The 7,128-nt window shown below is 37.5% G+C and overlaps 1 long non-coding RNA gene across 1 annotated transcript; it reads left to right on the forward strand.

Moving 5' to 3' along the window:
• Positions 1-1,936: 1,936 nt before the first annotated feature.
• LOC143736689 (uncharacterized) lies at positions 1,937-2,869 on the forward strand. Its single transcript, XR_013203560.1, has 3 exons — positions 1,937-2,045; positions 2,384-2,475; positions 2,828-2,869. It is a non-coding gene; the product is annotated as an uncharacterized LOC143736689 (long non-coding RNA).
• Positions 2,870-7,128: the final 4,259 nt, after the last annotated feature.

Genomic DNA, 7,128 nt, shown 5'->3' on the forward strand with positions numbered 1-7,128 from the left:
GACACCACTCCAGTCAACCGAGTAATGCTAGACATGAACTTACCTGGAAATGAATCTGTGGAAAGAGAGACTAACTTACCTGGAAATGAACCTGCGGAAAGAGAGATGAACTTACCTGACAGTGATGACCTTGCGGAAGGCTCGGAGGAGAACTATCTTGAACAACTTCCAATCCTCTCCGACATACCAGAATGTGATGAGACACCTGTCCCTGAAAAGAAAGGAGAAGAGGAGATTAAGGAGCTGGAGGAACAAGCAGATACTGATGACCTGATAAGGAGATCTGAGAGGAATGGTCAGCCACCTAGGCGGCTGGACTACACTGAATTGGGAACTCCTTTAGTTACAGTGGTGAAGTCACTCTTTCAAGGGCTGACTACTGTGTGGAATGATGTCATAAGTGAGAGTGATACGTCAAAACATTCCCCTGTTTTGTCCCCTCCGGTGATAACCGTTTGAACACTGCCATGCACAGGGACGTGCATAAGTTTGGAGGGGAGAGTGTAACCCATACAAGGTTACGGAAGTGCAAACCTTCTAATCCGCCAGGGGGGTGGTGCGTGCACTCCAGGGAGTTTTGAAAAAAACACACCTTTCTTCCGGTGGAGACGTTGTCCGAACGCATATAAGGACTGGTATGGAAATATCCTCTCAGGGATCGAAATTGAAAGAGAGAACTCTTACCAAATATTGATATATTGTGTGTCCATTAGGTTAAAAGCTGTGAGAGAGAGAGAGAGAGATAAATCGCACGACTTTGCGAGCTCCTAAAGATACCTCCGGTAAGAGTGTTAATATTGAGTGTTATGCTGACTGTGTTAGCTCCAGCATGGTGAAAAAAAAACTGTTCTTATAAAACCAATCGGAGTTGTGATCCTGATTCTTACTATCTGATACTATAGACACAGATTAAGATTGTTTTATGCTGTTTAAGATGCTCATAAAAGATCGCTAATCGCGTTAGCCGCATGCTAATCACTAGTATTTACAATGTGAATTTGCCCTGATTTTAGCTCTGCTGTTAGCTCAGCTGAACTAGTAACTATTTAGCAGATCTTTGATAGCAGTCACAACGTTAAGGGTGTTTTTATACTCTGTTTTGTTGATATAGAAGTCATTTGATTGAGGGAGTATTTATTTTTGTTTGTTATCTGAAAGATAAGGGTGATTTAGTTAATTTAATTACCAATATACATATTTCCCAGATAGCACACGTATGTTTGGCCGACGTCGGCCAAACATCGAGCGTCGGCCTCCCTCCCTATAACATCGCAGAGGCATCGGCCAGGCATAGGCAGAACTCCTGTTAGTCAGTGTTCTATTCCCCAGCTCCGTAGCAGCGGCTTTGGGTCGGCCCACTATACGGGAGGCCGATGTTTGCACGGGTCCATCTCTTTGCATTAAACCAACAACATGTCTTTTATAATTAACCATTTTGATAAAGGATGTGATAAAAATATGAGAAATGGCTGGTCTTTTTAGAGCTGTAGGCTGCACAATTTAAAACTCTCAGTCTCAGACATGCTCAGCTGTGCTGCACGCGCTGAATTAAAGTGACGGTTTGTGGTCAAAATGAACACAGATTGAAATGAAAATGTAGTTGTCTCACCATAAATGCATTTAATTAAATCATACTAGGCCTATTATTTTTCACAGACATATTTTTACTTAAGCCCGGGGAAAAGCATTAACACTTACCAGAAGTAGGCTAGGCTTTACCAAAAAAATAACTAATAACTAAAAATGCATAGGCCATTGCACATATTAAAGGGTCATAGATCTCCAAAATTAGTTTTAAATTAATAATTTAATAATTATGAGATTTTTATTTAAGTAATGTTCTAATTCTATATATTTATATTTGTAAATGCTGCATGCTTTTGACGTGGTTTAATCTATGGGTTTAATCAATGGCAGTGCGCGTTAACTTTCGAGTCGCTTTCAAACACTGGAGTGGCGCAGAGTTGCCATGGAAACGGCGCGGGACCACTGCGACTGACAGGCAGCAAAACTCCCTCTCTCGCTGTTGTTTTCACTGCTTTCAGGTAAGATTAGTCTCTAAGAGCACACAAATAATACACACAACTGTTCTTGACACTTCTCTTACTTGTAATTGACACGCTTTTGTTGAATATTTACTTTATAGACATGGTTTAGTGTCTTCGGAAAAAGTCCGTTAGCATCTCAACCGTTTTCAGAAGAGGTTAAGCTAACGTTAACGTTAACTCGGTTGAGCTTTTGTTTATGAAAGTTTGGGCTTTTAATCACCTCTTATGTGTAGATGAGAGTTTTAGTAAAGGTTTTACTTGGAAGTGAGCTAATTTATTTAACATAAACGTAAACATAATATTTTAATATTGATAAAAAAATTCTGTGATTTCAGCAGCAACAAAATAACCCCTCTAAAACAGAGGGGAAGCTCCACAAGCTCAACATTTCTGAAGAAAGCTGCTGCCAGAGTTGTAGGAAACACAGGTTAACCGAGGAAGCTCATATCTTCATATCCATTTTGTCACAATATTTTCACCTATATCACCATGCATCTGTCATTTTCTTATTTCTCAATTTCTCAAATTTACATTTTTAATTTTTATAATTTATTTTAAGAAGGTTTTGACATCCAAACGTAAGTGACACTGTATGAGCAATATTAAATTAATAAGCAAACCTAAAACCAAATTCTGTTATCCTAATTAAGAAATTATTTTCTGTATATTCTTTCTCTTTACTGCATTTCCCCTCTGCTGTAGCTTTTTTCCTTTTAATAAACCTGACATTGTATAATAATATTGTTGGCTCTGTGACAAATGGTTTGTAGTGTTGCTAGATCCTTCCATGCTGATGCCCTGCAACGTAGCAGTTTCTGTCCTGATCATCATCTCTAAGACACTATGAACCACATGACTAGTAAGTAAAACTTCAAACATGCACTAATGTCAAACACACACTAATTGTGTTAGTACAAATTTTAATGTTTTGAAAAATTTCTTACGTTCACCAACACAGCATTAAAAACAATAATATTGTGAAATAATCATATTATTATTTTAATAAGTTAACTGTTTTCTATGTGAATATATTGTAAAATGTAATTCCTGTGATCAAAGCTGAATTTTCTGCATCACAGCTTCACATGATCCTTCAGAAATCATTATAATATGATGATTTGATGCTCAAGAAACATTTATGATTATTATCAGTGTTGAAAACAGTTTTGCTGCTTCATATTTTTGTGTTTTTCAGGATTATTTGATGAATAGAAAGTAAAAAAACAGCATTTATTTGAAACAGATATCCTTACTCTCTCTTTTGGTCATTTTATTGCATCCTTGCTGGATAAAAATATGTGTTTCTTTATTTTCCCTTTTTTAAATCTTATTGACCCCAAACTGTTGAACAGTAGTGTTAACTACTGTTTATATGTTTAGGGTCTATTTAATAATGAATGCTGGAGGGAAAAATAAATGGTTTAAATTGTTACAATGGTTTACACAAAAAACATTAATCAGAACAACTGTTTTCAACATTGATAATAATCAGAAATGTTTAGGATGTTTTCATTGTAAGAATGTATAGTATTCAAATATAAAAATGCTGACTCGTTAGTTCATGTTTTCTCATTAAAATCAGATGATTCCCTATTAGTTCAATAGAATTTGAGGGAATACCAATATGGTGGCTTCACTTTACATGACATCATGACCAATCAAGGCTGCGTTTCCCGATAACGTTGTCTCGAGACGCTACGAAGACTCTTAAGGTATAACTTAACTAAAGGTATACCATTTTTAGGCATGTTCCTCGAACCATACCTGAGGAAGTTGCTTAAGATATACCTTCTTACGTGCGACGTTACCAGGTGCTGTCGTGTCCGTGGCGATAGTGCTGAATTTGTTGATAACGGTGGCTAGAGAATCAATTATTCACTCGTGCAGGGGCTGCTTCCTTTGCGTTATATGAGAAAGTGGTATTCTGTATAAAATAAACACTACAGAAATAGTTGAAATTGCATTTAGTAGGATTAATTGAGTATTATAAAAAATAATCCCAACTATAGCCTAGCCCAGGGGTTCCCAAACCTTTCCATGACAAGGCCCCGCAAATACCACTAAGTTCTGGCCAAGGCCCCCCTTTTGTGGGATGTGTTATTGAACCCATCGACAATACTACAGCAAATATAGAAATAAATAAATAAAACATCTAGGTGAACATCAGATATGTAATGGTGTTTGATACCAGACAATCAGAAAGATTATAGAGATGCACCGATTACAATTTTCTAGGCTGATTCCGATTTTTCATTGAGTTTGACCTGCCGATACAGCTTTTAGCCGATTTAATTATTTCTAACCACTTTATATATTATACACGAATATTTTTTTTCTATATTTTTTTTTATTATAAAATACCATATACTTTTACCAAAACTGAATAATAAAAACAAGTTTAAATGGGTAAATTTTCTTTGGGTAAGTCTTCATTTTCTTTTCTGACATAGCCTACTCCAGTTGTTAAAACATACATGCAATTTATGTGCATTTTAGGCACTTTTTGTTAGAGCTGCACGATTATGACAAAAATCATAATTGCCGATTATTCCCTTGAAATTGTAATTGCGATTATTAATTACGATTATCACAATGTACATTGAATATATATTGGCATATTATAATACAGTGTTTCCCCTAGAAATTTTTCCAGCAGCGGTGCTGTTACGTGCCCGAGGTTAAAAACCCTTAAACCATGACTTCTGGCAAGTTTTGTGGATAGAAATGGACATTTTAAGAATAACAAATATGACATACCATCAACTGATTCAAGGCATGATTATTGCAGCACGTACCTTGAACTGCAGTCATAAACAGAAACCTTAATTGTATAATTTTAGACTTAATTTTAGGATTATTCATGTTTTTCTTTTGTGTTCATTTTCAGCTTGGTAGAAATTGTTTAGGGGAAAAATGAAACAGCACAACCCAGAAAAAGATTATTTACAATTTATTGAAAATTTTATGTTAATGGGAAAGGCCACACCCAATCTGTGAGCACTTAATTTTTCTGGCCTTTACATAGAAGATCTCTAAGGCTCTTTGGTAATTGAATGATTGTGGGGGTATTTTTTGTTTTTGCAAGAAGTCTTATGCTCATCTAGCCTGCATTTATTTAATTAAAAAAAAAACAGAAAAAACAGTAGCCTAATATTGTGAAATATTATTACATGATGTTCTTTTTAACTTTTTATTAATCAAAGAATCTTTGAAAAAAAAGAAAAGAGCATCACATATCATATAGTGCTGCCGCGATTAGTCGACTTAGTCGACGTAATCGACCATGCAAATTAGTCGAAGGCAATTTTTTTAGTCGACGTGTCGTTTTACTATTGACCGCCTATTTATTTTTGGTCTCCCGTCTCAAACGGCTGACTTTAATTCACCTCCACACAGCAGTCTGTGCGCCGTGCGCGGCCTGCTGGTTAATCTGCTATCCTCTTCCTTCACGTTCCCGCCCCGCCTTCACTGCTTTGATATGAAAAATTGCGGAGGCAGGTGACGGTGCTTTCAAAGTGGGCTCGTTTGCTGCGGTCCGAGCGCGATTGTTCCCGGCGCCCCCCGCAGCGTTGGTCTGTTTCACACTCAACTTAATTCTATCGAACACTGGTGCGTTTGCGTGCATATTATGCCATCGCAAACGTGCACGGCGCATGATAGAAAACAGAACGCAGGTCAGTATTGTGTTTTTCAAACGGACTCTTTTGAGGAGACAATGGATTTCCAAATGTGTTGCCCTGATTCCACGCGCAAAGCACGAATACACTGCAGGCTCACTCTCGCTCGTATCCAAGGTAAATCATCAACACTATCATCCCTTACATATGTTTTTTTTAACTAAATACATCATAATAAGCTAAAACGCATGCGCAGGTTACTTTACTTCCTGAACAAGTGCGCACCTGAGTCCGTGTTATTTTCACATTCACGCAAACCGCGGCACGGGCCCGCCATGCACGCAAGTGTAAACGCGAGCTGCATATCTGCCTGCCTGCTTTCAGCGCGACTCATTATTAGGCAGAGCTATGCGTAGTGGGCTAGACTCTTTCAAATCCAATTTATTTGTGTAGCGCTGTTCACAATATCAGAAAATGCATGTATTGCATCTACTTTACAATTCAGAGTGATGTTATCAGTTATGCATTTCAGAAATGTACATAAAAAATTTACAGTAAGCTAATAAAAATTTATTTAACAGCATAGATGAACAAAGAGCTAATTTAATTAATACATACATGTTTGTTAATAGAGGATTAGATTAGGACTCTGACTAATATGGTATAGCATAATGGAAATGCAGATAGTTAATGCTTTGATTGTTAATACATAATGTTTTTGAACAGGTGACATTTAATGTTTTGGCCCTTCAGTTGAGTTCAAAATTAAATGGACACAATGAAATAACAAACACTTGATTTTTTTTTTAAAATTAGTCGTTTAGATTAGTCGACTAATCGAAAAATTAGTCGAAAGATTAGTCGTTTGAAAATTAGTCGTTAGTGGCAGCACTAATATCATATTAGAATGATTTCTGAAGGACACCAACAAGTTTAGTAGACTCATCTGAAAAATTAAATATGATTTAACGTTAACTATCAGGACTATGAGCAGTAGGTGATACTTCCTCGTCCTCATGGAGAGCGCAGTTCGTACCGCTTTCTCCTTTCCACAAGCGCTTGCTCTCCCTTGGCGTCTGTCGTTGCTATGCAACCATGAACAGAGGCGCGCTTGGGAAAAAGAGCGCGCCGGCCGCATTTGAAATAATGAATTTGCACGCGCAAAAAACACGCTATGTGAACGGCCCCTTATGGCAACGTGACATTAGCCTAATCGAAAATATTTCCATATGTGGCTCTATCCTCCTTGTTTACAAGTGGATTCAGAGCCACCGCATGCAGCGCCGCCGGTCGCCATGTCTCAGTGTTTTTAGGTGTGTACGTGAATGAAGAGAATGTCGTGATATTACTGATCATGGAAAGATTTTACAGCGGCGCTGAAAATCCAGCGGCGGCGCTGCGCCGCTGCTGAATACATTGTAGGGGAAACACTGTAATACATGTTTACACAAAAATTGTGAACA

Source organism: Siphateles boraxobius, unplaced genomic scaffold (assembly GCF_051911475.1).
Source record: "Siphateles boraxobius isolate OS27281-9 unplaced genomic scaffold, OSU_SipBor_1 130, whole genome shotgun sequence".
NCBI classification, from domain to species: domain Eukaryota; kingdom Metazoa; phylum Chordata; class Actinopteri; order Cypriniformes; family Leuciscidae; genus Siphateles; species Siphateles boraxobius.